The sequence below is a fragment of the Chiloscyllium punctatum genome, chromosome 40 (genome assembly GCF_047496795.1).
Source record: "Chiloscyllium punctatum isolate Juve2018m chromosome 40, sChiPun1.3, whole genome shotgun sequence".
NCBI classification, from domain to species: Eukaryota; Metazoa; Chordata; class Chondrichthyes; order Orectolobiformes; family Hemiscylliidae; genus Chiloscyllium; species Chiloscyllium punctatum.
This window is the reverse complement of record NC_092778.1, coordinates 10173949-10192629: the sequence shown is the minus strand read 5'-3', so window position 1 is coordinate 10192629 and position 18681 is coordinate 10173949. Positions and strand designations below refer to the sequence as shown.

The 18681-nt window shown below is 38.3% G+C and overlaps 2 protein-coding genes across 3 annotated transcripts in view; one reads left to right on the top strand and one right to left on the bottom strand.

Moving 5' to 3' along the window:
- Positions 1-11587, bottom strand: part of LOC140464335 (G-protein coupled estrogen receptor 1-like) — a 30866-nt gene extending 19279 nt beyond the window's left edge. For both annotated transcript variants that reach the window (XM_072559276.1, XM_072559277.1), the window contains exon 1: positions 11410-11587. The gene's annotated coding sequence lies outside the window, so the exon portion shown is untranslated. The remainder of the gene's footprint in view (positions 1-11409) is intronic.
- The window catches only part of chlsn (cholesin), a 416204-nt gene that overhangs the window by 107490 nt on the left and 290033 nt on the right, over positions 1-18681 (top strand). The gene's annotated exons all lie outside the window — the stretch shown is intronic.

Below are 18681 nucleotides of genomic sequence, written 5' to 3'. Positions count from 1 at the left end.
CCCAAGGTTTGGAATTGCCTCCTTCTCTCTTTCCCCCTTCCAAGATGCTCCTTTTAACATATTTAACATAGCTTTTTGTCAATTTTCCTAACATCTCCTTGTGTCTATGAGTATCAGATTTTGTCTGATAGCACATTTGTGAAGGGCTTAGGTTATATTAATGAAGTTGTATAAATATCTGCTAATTACATTTACAGTAGACCAATAAGAATACTTCTGCTTCCTCAGCCTTAACTGAATGACTGTTACTGATGTGGTACTTAGGAATTTTAAAACATTCAACTATGGGAAATTGTTTCCAATTGTATTTTAGGTAAGGAGTGTAGCTGACTGAATATTCATTCAGACACAGAGACAAAATCAGGAATATAAAGTGAGGGATTTTATAGTACATGCTATATTCTATATGTGACATGGTGGACTTTTAAAATAATATTTTGTTGATGATTTTGTGACAAGATTCCCGCAGAATTTCAGAAAGATGTTTATACCATTCATGAAGGATTCTAATTTTACAAATGTGTCGGATTCCAGTACCATTGTGTCATTTGGCTGGCCTCACCTAAACAATTTATGACAATTTTCCATGAAGATGAAACCGATTACAAAGTGCAGAACTCTGCAGTCTGAGTCCTAAGTTGCACAAAGTCCAATCCTGTGCTCAATGACCCACATTTGGGTCTTGGTTTTAAAATTCTCATCTTGCTTTTATATCCCTCCATTGCCTTATTTCTCTTTATCTCTGTAACTTCCCTATCATCATAATCATCTGAGATAGCTCTACGCCTCCAATTCTGGCCTCTGGGGAAGTTACAGAGAGTTCCCTTGATACCGAGTCAAAGTTGTACATAACAAAAGTGTACCAGTACTGATAGCAGCTATTTTACCAGGAAAGATGGGGTAACAAAGATTTTGCGGTGCTTAATTGCATTGCTCTCTCCATAGATTATTCCAGTTCTGCCAAATATTTCCACTATTTTCATAGAATCGTAGAATCCCTACAGTGTGGAAACAGGCCATTTGGCCCAACAAGTCTACACTGACCCTCCGAAGAGTAACCGTCCCAGAGCCATTCCTCTACCCTATTACTCTACATTTCTGGTTTTGTTTGTGAGACTGCCTGGATTCTGTGTCCATGCATTTAACAGTGAACCTTATCTTGTATCTCTGAAAAGTACAATGATAATCAGTCTTCCAATGTTATCTCAATTCTTATGAAAACTCAGGGTCTAGCTGCAGGCTGTAGCCTAAATGGCACATACTTCCCTGTACTTGTGACCTACTTTCATACTCAACCTCTGCCTGGAACAATTCCGTCCTTGTGTTGAAATTTCCATTACCAGCTCCAACCCTGTATTTGGAAGAACTTTCAAAAGCAAGATTGGACTCATAAGCCACTGAGAGCCCACAAATAGATCAACTCTTTATGTAACTCTAATTCTGGTCTCTTGCACATCTGATTGTCAACGCGGCACCATTGCTGGCTGTTCCATCAGCTCCCTAAGCTCTGGAATTTCTTCCCTAAATTTCTCTACCTTGTTCTTCTATAAAATTTATATTAAGCCTAGGGATTTGACAAAGCATTTTGTCACCTTTCTTTGCATTCCTTTGTTATTGCTGTTATATTCTGTTCGATTTCTTCTTGTCTTGTTTGTTCATGGCAATCCCTTGAGGTCGAGGATGATGGTCTTCGTTCCGTTGATCTATTTGTGGGCTCTCAGTGGCTTATGAGTCCAATCTTGCTTTTGAAAGTTCTTCCACATTCAGGAGAAGTAGTTCCAGTAGGCAGATCAGGCTTTGGTTGTTGCTGCCTCACTTTCCATTTTCTTCTCTTCTCTTCTAGTTCTGCACATCTGTTGGCTTCGAAAGTTGCTGTTCCTTCTCAGGTGCCAAAGTTCCCTGTCCTTGGCATTGGTTTCGTAACTGTTGATGTTGATGTTACATTACTTCATGTTGGCTTTTAAAATGTCTTTGAATCTCTTTTGTTGTCCGTCTTTTTTAAGTTTGCCTTCTTTAAGCTGGTAGTAGAAGGCTTGTTTTAGCAGACATTCGCCTTTCATCCGAATAACATGACCATTCCATCTTAGTTGGTTCTTGATGAAAAGCTTGTTGCTTTTGCTTCATTCAGCATGCTGACATTGGTTCTTCTATCTTCCTTGATATTCAAGGTGGTTTGAAGGCAGTGTTGATGGAACTTTTCAAATACCTTTAGATGTCGTCAGTTATGTTGTCCAAATTTCTGTTGCATACAGAAGCATTGAGATCTCCAGTACTTTTTACACTAACATTTTGGTGTCTGTCCGGATGTCACAATCATGAAAGACTTTTGTTTGGAGACATCCAAAAGCTGTTCCAGTGCATTTAAGATGATGCCGGATCACATCATTACGTTGACATTGGAGGTGAGGTGACTTCCAAGATCTGGAAAGTGGTCCATGTTTTTCAGGGTTGTTTTGTCTAGTTGAATTGATGGTTCTATCCATTTTGTCTCAGCTGGTGACAGTTGATAGATGATCTGAGTCTTCTTGGAACAGGGGTAAGCCATTCAGCAACTCAAACCTCTTGCACCATCCAGTTGGATCACTACTGATTGATTATTTTTAGTGAATTACCTACCTTGGTTTCCCATCATCATCTCTCAAAAATTAATCAATCTCAGTTTTGACATTTTCAATTGAACACTAAATTCATTAGCTTTTCTAAACATTGTATTCTGGATTTCCACCACTACTCCCACTACATTTCCAAGCAATGATTCCTGATAGCATCACCTGAGCAGTTTATCTTTAATTTAAGCACTTATTCATGGCTCTCCACCAGAGAAATAGGATTTGTCCTGATATGTCTCCCCTTCTGGCTCTGTCTGTCTCCTCCCCCCGCCCTCCAGTACACTTCTTGCTCTGTCTCTCCCCACTTCCCGCTCTGTCTCTCCCCACTTCCCACTCTGTCTCTCCCACAATGCATCTGACTGTCCTGTTTTAACTCTGCCTTTCCTGCTTATACTCTGGCTAATTTTCCCTCCACCTCTAATTCTCCTACTCCTTCCCCTTGAAGAAAGTACAAGCCTATTTGTGCAATCTATTCACGTTTTTAAAATTTTAATCCAACGATCATTTCTGTTGAATGGATAACCAATGAACTGAATAGCTAAGGCTCTAGAAAGGGCTTTGAACAAATTAAGAGGAAGAGGGTTCAGAATGGGATACATAGCTTTAAAAATCAAAAGGATATGATGGCAAAGTAGAGCACCTGACCGTTAACTCCAATTTCTTTTCACAGAATGCTGCCAGGCCTGCTGAGCTTTTCCAGCAACTTCAGTTTTTGGTTCTGATTTACAGCATCCAAAGTTCTTTTGTTTTTTCTTGGAACAGTATGTTGTGCTAGCAACCAGGTATTGAGATATTTTGCATCTGGTAATGTGATGCAGCAGGTTTAATAAATGATCTCCAAGTAAAAGATCCCATAAACAGCAGTAACTATAATATGATAGAATGTAGCGTTCAGTTTGAGAATGGGAAACTTGGTAGGAAACCACTGTGTTGGAGGTTGGTTGTTAAGGACATTAAGTGGACTCTAAAGATAAATGAGAAGAAATTACACAAATCAAGGTTATACTCCCTAAAATTTAGAACATGAAGGGGTGATTTGAACACAGTTTACCAGATATTGAACAGAGCTGGAATGAAATATAGAGAGAAACTAATTCGTCTAATTGAACAGTTTAAGATGAAGGCATTACCTAAAATTTAGCAACAAACATTTTGAAGAGTTAATTTAGATTCAAAGGAGACAGAAGTTAGAAATTCTGAAAAAAGCAATTAATATTCAATGAAGAATTAATTTTAAATCTGCTGTTGAAAATGAAAGGTATTAAAAGATATGTGTAAAGGTTGGTATGTGGTGTGAAATCAGCCATAGCATCATTGAATAGCGGAACAAGGCATCTAGAGCTGAATTTGTTTAAATTTCACGGGATGGGTGTGACATCTGCTAGGCCAGCATTGATTGCCCATCTCTAATTGTCCAGAGGACAGTTAAGAATCAGACACATTGCTGTGCATCTGAAATCACACGTAAGCCAGACCAGGTAAACATGGTAAATTTCCTTCTCTCAAAAACATTTAATTACAACCGTTTTTAATGACAACTGACAAATGATCTCTATTAGGTCATCTTTTTAATCTAGTGTTTATAACGTTCAAATTCCACTATGTGCTACAGTGGGGTTTGAAATTATGCTCCCAGAACATTAATCTGGAGTTCTGAATTCTTAATTGAGTGGCATTTATCACCTCTTTTCTGGTGTTCTTTGACTCAGCATTGCCTCCCTTCCAGGGCCAGAATATCTTTACTAAATTACTGAGCCAATGGACAGTATAAGGATCAGTAGCATAAAGGAAGAAGCTAAATATTTGATTAGCTGGCAACTCCCCTCAAAAGAATTGACAACAAGTGTAACTGAATACAGAGGACACTGGCTTTTAATAGTAGATACTGGATATTGTTCCATTGATATTTTGCTCAAAGAGAAACCAGAAAAACCCGTTCCCCATTCACTTAGCGTTCAACCCACACTTGTGGAGAGAAAAACAGGCAGGGTTTCAAGTTGATAACCTTGAAGTTCTGATAAAGAGTCACCTGGCTGAAACATTATTTTTGATTCTGTCTCCACAGATGACTCTTGAGTTTTTTGGAGCATTACCTGCTTTTTATTTCATACTTTCAGTAACCACAACCTTCTACACTTGTTCAATTTCCATTTATTTTCTAGATAAGAGACAGCAGTGTGTACCATCTATAAGGTCTGTAACAACTCACCAATGGTCTTTAGATAGCACCTTTTAAACCCACCACCTTTATCACTGCAAGCGGCAAGGGCAGCAAATACATTAGAAGACCACCACATGCAAGTTCTCCTCAGAGCAATACAGCATCCTAACTTGGAATTATATAGTCGTTCCTTCAGTGTTGCTGGGTCAAAATCCTGGAACTTGCTCCCTAACCTATATCACAGAGACTGCAATTATTCTAGGTAATCGAGAGTGTGGTGCTGGAGAAGCACAGCAGGTCAGGCAGCATCCGAGGAGCAGGAAATCGATGTTTCGGGCTAAGCCCTTCATAAGGAATGATCCCTGATGAAGAGCTTATGCTCGAGATGTTGATTCTCCTTTCTTCTGGCTATTCTATGTAGATTGCCACCACCTTCTCGAGGGCAATTAAATTGGGCAATAAATGTAAGCACTTGGTGATTTCCTGGATTGCTTCTCATTACCTGAGAGATCAGCTGAATTTACTGTAATATTCATGTTTTTTTATTGACCTTGGGCATTTATCTCCACTTTGCTTGTGATTTTGTGGAAATTGCAGAGACAGGACGGGTTCTCGAGGTATATTGGGTGTTAGGAGAGAGAGAAGAAAGAAGGATTGTGATGCTCCTGCATACCTGCATCGTGGTATGCGACCAGTTTGATGATCCAGCTGGTCATTTTCTGCCCATTAGTTTTGTGCTTTTTAGTCATGTTCTGCAATTTCCTAGTAAGTGGCTCCTGACTTTACCTTTTTAGTAATCTTGAACTCTATTACGCACAATCATACCATAGAACCACAGAATTATTTGCAGTGTAGAAGGAGGCTATTGACCTATTTGTGTCTGCAGTGGCTCCTAAATGAACATTTCACTTAGGGATGCTCATCTGCTTCGCTTCATAAGTCTACATACTACTCCTTTACAAATAACATCCTAATTTTCTTTTGAATTCTTCAATTGAAGCTGGCTCTGCCACCCACTCAGGCAATGCCTACTACGTTCTGACTACTCACTGCATGAAAATGTTTGTTTCTATCTTTGAAACTCATGTTCCTCTTCCCTGGAACCATTCCCATAAATCTCTTCTGCACCCTCTCCAATGCCTTCACAGCCTTTGTGTAAAGTGTGGCATCCAGAACTTGACATGATACTTCAGCTGAAGCCAAATTAGTGTCTTATACAAGTTCAGTGTACTTTCTTGCTCTGATATGGTATGCCTTGTGAAAAGTACTCAATCCTTATTTAATACTCTTTCAACCTGTCCTGACACCTTTAATTATTTATGCAATTATACACTTAGATCCCTACACCCACTTTAGAATTGTACTCTATTTTGTATTGTCTTTCCATATTCATCTTTCCAAAATTAATCATCTCTCATTTCTATGCATTTCACTTCACAGGACACGTGTCCATCCAGTCCACCAACTTATCTGTGTCCTTTGAAGTTTACATTATATTCCTCACAGTTTACAGTGCTTCCAAGTTTTATATCAACGACAGAGTTTTAAATTATGCCTGTATCGTGAGCTTTAAGTCATTTACATATATCTGGAAAAGCAAAGAGCCAACACTGATCATTGGGGAGCTCTACTATAAACCTTCCTCCAGCCTGAAAATCATCTATTGATCATTACTCTCTGTCTCTTGTCACTCCAGCTAATTCTGTTTCCAAGTTGCTACTGTCCCTTTTTTGTTCCTAATGCCATTTTTGTGTGAATGTCCTCCTGTTGTGATGGAAATAGGCTTCATATAGAAATTGAATCATTGCAGCTTTTGTCTCCATTTGTGAAGCATCCAAACCCCACATTTTTAAAAAAGTGTTATTGTAATATCATTACAAACAGGGATTCATTCATCAAAATCTCTGCACTAAATCATTAGAAATTTTCCTGCGCAATCTAGAACCACGTTACATTGAACTGAAACAAATTACCTGTCATGTAGCCTCTGCCAATTTGTTTGTGCATAAGTAGTTTTAATGAATCCTTAAATTTATTGAGCACTCAAATGCATTTCATCTGTTTAGTCTGTTTAGCCAATAATCTTCCTGTAAACACAAGGTTATTGGCAATGCGTTTTCTGCAAAAATCAATACCCAATTTACAATTCAGATGCTGGATCCTAGAAACGTAGTGCTGTGTGAACCTTCTTAATTTGAAGTACTGAAATAATGGAAAAATATCCTGGAATGTTGTTGTAGTTTTTTTTGTTTTGTTGAAAGATGTTGCCATGATCTGTGGAGGATCATAATCAGGTTTTCACAGGAAAACAATTCAGAGCTGTGAACAAATTCTTCTGGGACATTTTGATTCAATACTTTGTTATCCTCATCTATCTCTGAGTTTTAATTCTGCCTTCTAATTTGGTTTAGTATACAGGATGTTTGGAGGCAATCAGGTACAATGGATTTATTTGTAATATACCTAAATATAGTCTGTAGTTCAGTCTTAAACCTATCCTTTATTATGAACATTACGATCAATATTTGTGTTCTAATACTGTACTGAAAAGATTTCCAGAATAATGAACGTTACTTACATTTTATTGTTAATATGCTTTGTAATGGTAGGAAAAATGCAACCTTTTTCACCAAAAGTTGTCAAAGTCCTTTTTGCCATGTATGATACAGTTGCCAACTCTGGTTAGACTTATTTCTGGAGTTTTACTCCATGATTTTCACCCTCTATGTGTGTGGCCCAGTCAACTGAACAGTCTCACTGGCCCTGATAAAAAGACTAATTTTATATTGTGAAACGTCAAACTTTTCAATTTTTAGAAGATTTACACGATTATGGTACAAGTTGAAATATCTTGTGCGTGTTTCCATTGTTTTTTTTTCAATCATCCATATTTCTATAATGAATAAAGGTTCACAATAAAACTTTTTCTTAAATGTCTCAGGTTTTCTTTTTAGATTTAAGTGAGAGGGGAAAGATATAAAAGAGGCCTAAGGGGAAATGTTTTCACTCAGAGGTGATATGTGTATGGAATGAGCTGCCAGAGGAAGTGGTGTACAATTGCAATGTTTAAAGGGCATCTGGATTGGGTATATGAGTAGGAGGGGTTTGGAGGGATATGGGCCAGGTGCTGGCAGGTAGGACTAGATTGGGTTGGGATATCTGGTTGGCATGGATGAGTTAGATCGAAGGGTCTGTTTCTGTGCTGTACATCTCTATGACTCTATGTTGGAGTTTTGTTCATACTACTTAATATCCTGGGAATTACTTTTAATTCCAAAAGGCTCCAGGATAATTCTGGAGGATGTTTGCAACCTGTTTTGATTCTAGCTAGATCATTCATTATCTTTTCATTTAGTCTAGATTAATCCAGATATTTGGCTGTGGTAAAGGACACTCGGTTTTGCCTTTAAGGAAAGCTTGAGCAATCAGTCTGACACAGAGTTCACTTTTTTTGATATCAGTTTTCACCTGCCACCAAGTATTAAGTGATATCATCAATCAATGCAAACAGCCAATTACAATGATATATCCTCGCAAACAGCAAACCATGAAGTAGAACTAAGTGAATTTTTCCACTCTCTTTAAAGTTAAAATTTTATGTAGAGTGAAATAAACAATGGAAACATGCACAGGATATTTCAACTTGTACCATAATCATGTAAATCTTCTAAAAGTTGAAAAGTTTGATGTTTCACAATATAAAATTAGTCTTTTGGTCAGGGCCAGTGAGGCTGTTCAGTAACAATTATGAATGTAGTATAAAATTAAAAGCCCAGTTATGTCACAATCAGCAGGATTGCATTTTCAATGGATTTTACTGTAAAACTAATGGTTTGAAAGATCTTTTTTTATTCGCTCTGTTATTTAAATGATTAAAGGGAGAACTTCAAATATGTGCTGGAAGTATAGAATCACCGACATAGCAACTTGGGTGTGGATTCTATAGGTTACAGTCAGTTTCAGAGACATACCAGAAGCATTGGTAGGTTTGGTGTCATTACTAATTCAGAATTGGTTTTAATGTGACACATTGTTCTTATTTGAACAAGAAGACATAAATTATGATTTGGCATATACCATTCAGTTCTTTGAGCCATTTAATATGATCATGGTTTATCTCCTACCTCAGCTTTATTATCCTGTACTACTCAAATATTCCTTAATAATACTTTGTATTAAAATATCTATCAATCTTGCATTCAAATATATTTCTGGGCACCTACGGCTCTCTCAAGTTAGAGAATTCCAAAGATTCACAATCCCATTTGAGTGAAATCTCTCTATCACTCAGTCCTAAATGTCAGACCACTGCAAGAACCAATTTCATGAACCTTTGTTACATGCCCTTTAAGGTAAGTATATCCTTCCTTGGGTGAGTCACTGAAAACCACACATAATACTCCAGATGTGACCTCACCAAAACCATCTACAATCACATTAAAGCTCTTTCAATCTTATTGTTAAATCTGTTTGATATAAAAACGAACATAGTATTTACTTTTCTAATTACTTGCTTGCAACTCTTGTGATTCATGTACAAGCGTAACCAGAACCTTGTCAACGGTATTTTCCACTCACTCACCATATTAAAAAAATTCTTTTTTTTTTCCTTTGAAAATCAACGACTTCACTTTCCTTCACATTATATTCCATCTGCCACATTCACATCCGTTCACTTAATTTTTCTGTGATCCTTTGATCTTTTTTTTTGCATTCTCCTCATTCCTTTATTTTCCCAACCAATTTTGTTGCATTAATCAACCTGGATACATTACACTCAGTTCCTCCAATTAATTGATTCATTTAATTGTAAATGGTTGAGGTTTAGGAGACTTTTCATTGTGGTACCTTGCAGTAACAGCTTGCTAAACCAAACATAACCTGGTAATTTTTCAGTGACCGTTCAAATAACAAACTGTTATGGATTCACATCCTGTTCCAAGTAGTTGTGTCCACAAACCGAGACTGACACTGCAGTGTGTAGAGCAAAGTGTCATTTTTAGATGAAATGATAACCTCTGTGAGGTTGCATGTGCTTTCTCAGATGATTAGAAAAGATCCTGTAGGATTATTTTAAGAAGAGCAAGGGAGTCACCTTGAGTATCCCATCTAATATATATTCTACAACTAAAATTGGTTCACTGATCATTATCACATTTCTGTTGTTGAGCATTTATTGCGTACCTATTATGCAGTGTTTTCTTCAACATTGACTACACTTTACATATACTTAATTAACTGTAGTGTCCTTGTTCTGACCTCCCATGACTCAACACCTGTCCATGCCAAGTGAAAACCAAACAGATGTTTAGTGACAAGATTCTACTGTGTTCTCATGAATAATCAACAGTAGTGCTCAAAGAAAACGAAACAGACACAAACTTTTTTTAAAGTGCTACTATGATTTTCTCCTAGGTTTCTGCAGTCATGTCCTGGACAATGATTAATTAATTCCTGGAGACTCCCAAGGCAATCCTGGAGGGCTGGCAACCTTTTAAGTGGCGTAATATTTCCACTAATACTGAAGCCCTCAGACATTTTGTTAACACATGCTGACAAATTAGCCATTTAGTTCCCTTGACACACTACACTTCCTCAGCTCTGAAAAGCAATATGCGTTCTTCAAAGTGATTTGGTATGTCCTGAGGTTGTGAAAGATGTTATAGAAATGAGTTGTTATTTTTTTCCTATAGCTTGTCACTGACGGTTGTTGGTGTCCACTCTCCCTTTTGATATTTCCCTTCTTTCTTTTACATCACTTTCCATATGCAGAAATGCTCCAGTGTTGGCATGGTATCTGCCCAGTCTAGATTAGGAAGCAGGACTCAATGCTACACTCCACCTCATGTGCGTCACTGAGCAGCAGTATGAATATTATAACAATGCCAGTGTTATGTTGCTTTTATATTTTTATCTCGAAATTCCCTTCAATACTCATGATAATAAATGTAGCCCAAGTGAAAGCAGCTGCTTTATGCACTCGATTTAACCTATTGTGTCTAGTCACTCCCGAAGTTAGAATAATTCATTTCATTATAGTATTGTTGGAATCAGCTTTGTAAATTAACAGATGCAGAGTTAGGTCATACATGTGTTGGTGTTGAGTGAAGGTTTTGGCTTATTGTCTGCTTGCAAATGCATTATTTTAGTTTACAAACTAAAGATAAATTATAATGATGAAAATGTTTTATATTGCAACCTGGTCCCTTTGATTAATAAAAAGGAAACACGTCTTTATGAATGAAGTTAATTTCTTCATGTCCGTGTAAGTTTTGCAAGGGACTTAGAAAATGTGAGGATTTGGTGCTGAAAGAAAGATCTTATGCCACAAATTGGGGGAGTGGGATGGAATGAGGGAAGAAATTGAGGGGGGAATGGTAGAATGAGAACAAAGATATACAAGTTCCTGAGCAAAATACATTAAAAATGTTTTGACATTATTCAGTGTTGTCTGGTACATATTTACCCAAACTACAATACTAAAAGGAGGAACAATAAACAGTACAGAATATTACTGTTACAGTGTTGTCTGTTGTATCTTAGCACACATTCTATAAACATTAATAAGTGAAATCATTGCAAAAATGAGATACTCCTGCAAGTCCTGATTTCAGAACAATTCAACTTTCAAAATAGTACCTGTTAGTTCTGTCTCCAGATTATAGATATCCTCTCCAAGGAAAGATCGGCAAAGAAACTGATAGAACTGTTTCCCTTATTTTCTTTTCAAATCACCAGGCTGGGTATTAACCTAGCCCTTGAGCTCTATGCAGAATTTGGGTGTAACTGAAAATTTGTAGACCAAACTAAACGCCACCTGCTGTGCAACAATTGAGCTCCAGCCAGTATCCGATGCATTGGTGAGCAGCGAATCAAATAAGTCTAGTGCTAAGTTAAGCACTCCTCCTCTACTGCAGCAGTTAGTTTATTCTGTTGTGCTGTATCCTTAGCAACTGAAAGAAGGGGTGGGGGTGGTGAAGTTGTCTTTGAGCAGAATACACCAGCCTCTCTTGATGTCTTATAAACTAGGTGAAAATTTGGATGTAGATGGGACTAAATTGTTACTAAAGCAGTCCATGGAAAAAATCATGACATTAACTGTACACTGTCAGCCCTGAGAACTGATGAGATGTACTTGAATGTCGGATACTGTCAGGAGTGACAAGTAATGGTAAAACCTGTAAGCATGCTGCCTATAAATATCTTTCCTTAATTAACACATTTTGTTGGCGGGGGTGATGAAGCAAAAGTCAAAGAGCAACTCTAGAATTTGACACCCAGCACTGGCTTTTATTTTTTCCTGATAATCAGGGCAGACTGATGATATGGGAAGTAGGGTGATTACCAAGTGACTCATGATTGATTCCATAACATTGTGTTTTTAGTGAAGCCTTTCCCTATTAAAATCTTCAAGACACCTCACCCTTTCAGAGGCATGTCTGGCTGTAAAATGTGACAGCGTGGATGGATTTGTTGAGAAGGAAAGAAGTGAGAATTGAAAAGAACCAAGCATGATAAAAATGAGAACATTGGCTATAAAGGAATTCCAAGGACAATGACTGTGATGATTTTGAGTAAAAATTGAGAGTACCTTTATTTTCAGACAAAGACAATTTGAATGCAATGCAAAGGAAGCACCAAATAAACAATATCATATTACTTGTCACAGAAAGAGATTTAGGTGATTAAAATGTCCAAGCTACTTAGGAACTGACAATAATATGTTAGTTATTCAAATCCTTTGTCACAAATAAACTGACAGACCAGAATCTTTTCATTGCAATATTTTTAAAATGTTTTTAGTTTGCTTTTACAATTACAGGAAATAGGACGAAAGAGGAAAGGTGGTGCTGAAAGTTTTAGATTCTTAGTCCTGCCTTTGGGTTCGAGGGGTACAAGGCACAAGTGTTAAGAAAGGCAGAGATCAGATACTAAGGTCCACTCCATATCTTGTGAACAGAGTGGGGAATGTGAGGTGAATTGCTACAGCCTGCACTTGTGCTTTTAGCAGTGTGCCAGTGTCTTCAACCAGGCCAAAATCCTTAGCATCGAGGCACTGACCCCCCCCCCTTGATCGGCTGTTATGGGCTGGGCATGTTGTCCATATGACTGACATGAGTCGCCCCAAGTAAGTGCTCTACTCCCAGCTCCGAAATGGTAGGCGAGCCCCGGGTGGACATAGGAAGTGCTTCAGGGATACCCACAAAGGCGTCATTGGTGAAGTGCAGCATTCCCACAAGCACCTGGGAATCACTGACCCATGACCATCCAAAGTGGAGAAGGAGCATCCGAGAAGGCATCGAGCACCTCGAGACTGGTCGTCTGATGAAAGCAACATAAGGAGAGCACTGCCATACCAACATCCCATCAACCTCTTTCTGCGACCACCTTCTGTCCCAGGTGTTAGAGTCTGCAGAAGCTGCATCAGTCTGTACAGCCACCAACAGACTTACTCTGAGAGTGGGAAAGTGTCATCCTAGTCTACGAGGGACCACCGATGAATGAATGTGACAGTTGGCGTGGAGACCTGGTTATTTCTAAGGGGATAGGAAGAGGAGTTGTGCAGTAGGATCTAAGAGTGTGCAGCACACTCAACCAATTCTGTATCCTCATTAAGACCTTGCTTTTTTGAATTAAAGGCATTGGGGCTATTGACTCAATAAGTCACTAATTAGCTAATAATTAACAAGAATGTTCTTGTTCATCATATAGTATTTTGAGATGTTTTACATCCACCTGTGAGTACTGATGGTTTAAAGTGTCATTTATTTTCATTTGAAAGACAGCATCTTTGGTGTTGCAGGGCACTGTGTTCTGCATTGAAATGTTAGCTGCAGTGGGACTTGAACCTACAACCTTCTCCTCTGGTAGGGGTGATAGACAAATTGAACCATGGTTGAGGTTTAGGCTGCAGTATAATCTGTTTGAATTGATTTGAATTTATTGTCACATGTCCAAGGCACAGTGAAGAGTTTTGTCTTGTGAGCAATACAGGCAGATTGCGTCGTTAAGTAGCATAGATAAGTAAATAATAGGTAAATAGTGGCAAAAAACAAAACCCAGGTATAGGCAAATGTTAAGAGTATGTGAGTCCATTCAGTATTCTAACAACAGTAGGGTAGAAACTGTTATGAAATAACAGGCTGGTGCGTGTGTCCAGGCTTCTGTACCTTCTCCCCGATGGTAGAGGTTGTAGAAAAACATTGCCTGGGTGGGATGGATCTTTGAGAATGCTGGCGACCTTTCCTTGACAATGGGCCTGGTAGATGGATTCTGTAAATGGGAGGTTGGCTTTTGTGATTGTCTGGGCCGAGTTCACCACTCTCTGTAACCGTCTCCGATCTTGAATGGTACAGTTGTCATAGCAGGTGGTGATACATCCAGGTAAAAACAATGACTGCAGATGCTGGAAACCAGATTCTGGATTAGTGGTGCTGGAAGAGCACAGCAGTTCAGGCAGCATCCGAGGAGCAGTAAAATCGATGTTTCGGACAAAAGCCCTTCATCAGGAATAAAAAGATACATCTGGACAGAATGCTCTCAATGGCACACCTATAAAAGTTGGCAAATTTCATAGGTGCCTGAGGAAGAAGAGTTGTTGGGCTTTTGTAACCAGTGTGTCCACATGAGTCCAAGAAAGTTTGTTGTGGATGACCACTCCGAGGAGCTTGACACTCTCCACTCGTTCCACCTCTGTGCTGTTTTGATTGTGGCCTTTGACAGTGAAATGTTGAATTGTTTTCTTGTTTTTTTTAGTAAGTATTCATTCTGCTTCTCACCTCACGTGCTATTCTGCATGTCCCAATAAAAGGTACAAAGTGTCTTTCCTCTCTTCTGCTTAAGGAATTGCCAGACTTGGTGCATATCTAAGAATGGAAACTGCTGTTAGGAAAGCTAAGAATCTAAATTTTAAGACAGTTCCCATATAACCTGATTTCAGTGAACAGTTAGACATTTAGTACAGTTTCATTCAAAATAAAATTAAAAATCACACAACATCAGGTTATAGTCCAACAGATTTATTTGGAAGTACTAGCTTTCAGAGCGCTGCTCCTTCATCAGGTGGTTGTTGAGACTTGCTTGCTACCAGTGTTTCATCTAACTGTAATAAAAATGAGAACCAACAAACAAAAAACCCTGCTTTTGAACATTATTGACCCTGAACTCTATCTTTGTGAATTGAATTTATAGCACAGAAGCAGACCATTAGGCTCTATTTGTCTATATCAGTTTCTATACTCCACACAAACCTCCTCCCACGTTGCTTTTCCCCATGCGATCATGAAATCTTCCATTTCTTTCTCCTTCATGCATTAATCTAGCTTTCCCTGAAATGTATTAATGCTATTCACCTCTGTGCTTGTATATCTTTAATTCTAAACTATTGACTAGGTTTAAAGTAGAATATGTAAACCCACATCCTAGTAGGTGCATTCCCAAGAACAAGAGTTGACAGCCAACGCATTTGTAATCATCACCCATTTATTACCCGTACTGCCCTTGTAAACACTTCCATAGCCTCATTAATCAAGCTTTCAACTGGAGCCCAAAGTTCAATAATAAATTAGAGGCTGTCTTTGCCATTTTCAAAAGAAAATTCAGGTATGTTAGTTGTTAGTAAACAAGTTTAAAGGAAGGAAAATAGAATATCAATGCACAGATTTCAAAAGGAACAAAGCTATACTTTAGTTTTATAGAGCCTTGATCAGGCCCACTTAGATTCTTCTTCCATCCTGCACTTCGTTATTATGTTCCATCCTGGATTAACTCCTCATAAATAATTTTGGCCTCGGAGAATTACAATACAGATTCACCTGAAAGATGCACAAACAAGTGGTTCAAATATGAAATCAGGTTGCATAAACTGAATGTTGAGGGGTGTTCTTTGAAAAGTTAAACAGAATTAGATAGATTTAATACATTTGATACAGATAAACCACCCCCTCTGATGGGGGAATTGAGAATGAAAGCACATAATCTTTAAGTTAAATATTTAGGTAGGAAAGCAGAAAGGGTTTTATGTCAGAAAGGGCACAGAAATCATGAACCTTGTCCCCATAAACCTGGGTTGCCAGTAAAATTGAAGCTTTAAGGAGTGAGATAATAATTTGTTATTAGATCAGCGTAAAAGGGATATTGAACAAAGGTTGGATAGATGGAGTTCAGAATACAAAAGAACCAAAATCTGAGTAATGTAGCAGGCACATAGGACTGAATGGATTACTGTCTGTTCCTATCCTGAAAATGAGAAGCTAGCCCCATATAATTACATCTTGGTTTAGTCTATAAACCATCAGGAGAGATTGGATCTTTGTTAAATCTGTTATAAAATTCCAATGTGATCTCTACTTTTCTTTCAGTTTCTCTGCAGCTTCTTGTATTGAATGAAAATGTGAAACATATTGATTGTTGATACTTTAAGCTTGGAGTGATTTCTTTCCATATTAATTTAAATAGATATTAAAGGCTACTGTATGCACTTGCTCTAAATGCTAATTCAAATGTTCCTCTTATTTTAAATTTCAGAGAATATATAAAGTAGATGTAGTAAATGTGCTTACCACAAATTTAAATTGGAGATGAGAGTGCAAAGCTAAAGTAATTGAAGGTACTGTATAGAGTACATGGGCACAGGAGTAGGCTGTTCAACCCATAAAACCTGCTTTGCAATTGAATACCATCATACAAACACTTCATTTTCTTTTACCCACACTATACTCAACATTCTTTATGCAATTAGGTGGAAGTAGGTACTGCAGATGCTGGAGATCAGAGTCAAGATTCCTGATGAAGGGCTTTTGTCCAAAACATCGATTTTCCTGCTCCACGGATGCTGCGTAATCTGCTGTGCTTTTCCAGCACCACTCTAATCTTGACCCTTTATGCAATTGGTGATCATAAATCTATCAATCACTACTTTCAACATACTCAAAGACTAAGCTTCCACGGCCCTCTGAGTAAAGCATTTTTCCCTCATCGCAGTCCTAAATGGTATAATCTTCATTTTTAAAATATAAATATTTTTATTGAGAAGGAGATTTTGTATTTTTTGCAAAATTACAACAATTAATAAAATTATTACAAAATAATAGAACAATCTTGCAATATAACAATAACCGTAAACAAACTACTACTCCACATCACAAACAACCTAGGAGAAAAAAAATCTCTACACAAACTACAATTCAATAAATGACTAAATCAAAACAAAAAGAAACTAAATTAAACTAAGTTGAACCAAGGCAAATTACATTAAATTACGTTAAGTTACAACATTCAGCGCAGTCCCACCAAAGCTTTCCATCAATGGGAGCATCAGTTAGCATACCCATATTTGTTTAGAATTCTTCCTCTCAGGCGCCCCGGTTGCCAGAAACAGCCCTCATGACTACACAAAGGCCCTAACCAATAAATTCGATAAGTCCGTATTTGTATGGTTCAAAAAGGGCTGCCACATCATATTAAAAAAAGTTCCGTTTTCTGGTGCACCATACTTGTAAGGAGGTATGGTGCACCATTAATTTTCATTTTTAAATTCTGCCTGTAGTTCCAGACTCTCCAACCAGGGGCAATATCTTACCTGCATATACCCTGTCTGTCCCTTTGAAGAAGTTTGTAGATTTCAATTAGATCACCTCTCATTCTTCAAAACTCTAGACAATTTGGATGTTAATGGAGGAATGGTTAGTAAGTTTGCAGATGATACCAGGTGGTGTAGTGATCGAACATTAATCAGATGAGCTAATAGGCCAAAGAGCAGCAGATGGAGTTTAGTTTAGATAAATTTGAGGTGTTGCATTTTGAAACGTCAAACCAGAACCTAGAGTTGAACGAAGAGACTGAGGGATACAGGTGCACGGTTCCTTGAAAATGGACTTGCAGGCAGACTTGATGGTGAGGAAGGTTTTGGCATGCTTGCCTTCATTGGTCAGAAAATTGACTATAGGAGTTAGGAAGTCATGTTGTGGCTGTACAGGACATTGGTGAGGCCACTTCTAGAGTACTGTTTTCAATTCTGATCACCTTTTTATAGGAAAGATGTTGTTAAACTTGAGAGGGTACAGAAAAAATTTACAAGGACGCTTCTGGGGTTGGAGGATTTGAGTTACAGGGAGAGGCCGAATAGGCTGGGACTTCTTTCCCTGGACCATCGGAGATTGAGGGGTGACCTTGAGAAAGGTTTATTAAAATCATGAGGGGCATGGACAGAGTGAATAGCCCAGGTCTTTTTCCAAAAGTAGGGGAGTCCAAAGCTTAGAGGGCACAGGTTTAAGGTGAGAGGGGAAGGATTTAAAGGGGACTTGAGGCATGACCTTTTCATGCAGAGGGTGGTGCTTGTGTGGATTGAGCTGCCAGAGGCAGTAGTAGAAGCAGGTATAATGATAATATTTCAAAGGCATCTGAATGCGCATATGAATAAGAAGGATTTAGAGAGATATGGGTCAAATGCTGCAAGTGAAACTAGGTCATATTAGGATATCTGGTTGCCATGGACGAGTTGGGCCAAAGAGTCTGTTTCTGTGTTGTATGATTCTGATACAGGCCCAATTTGCTCAGCCTCTCTTAGGTCTGTCCTGCCACCCTAAAAACAAGGTAAAAACAATGACTGCAGATGCTGAAAACCAAATACTGGATTAGTGGTGCTGGAAGAGCACAGCAGTTCAGGCAGCATCCAACGAGCAGCGAAATCGACTTTTCGGGCAAAAGCCCTTCATCAGGAATAAAACCCTGGGAATAAGCCAATCCACTGATGCTGGTGATGCATTTCTTGAAGTAAGGAGAACAACTGCACACAGTACCCCAGGTACTGTCTAACAAGGCTACTATACAATTGAAGCAACACATTTTACTGTTGTACATATATCCTGTTGGTGTAAAGGCTGACCTTGTATTAGCCTTCCTAATAGCTTG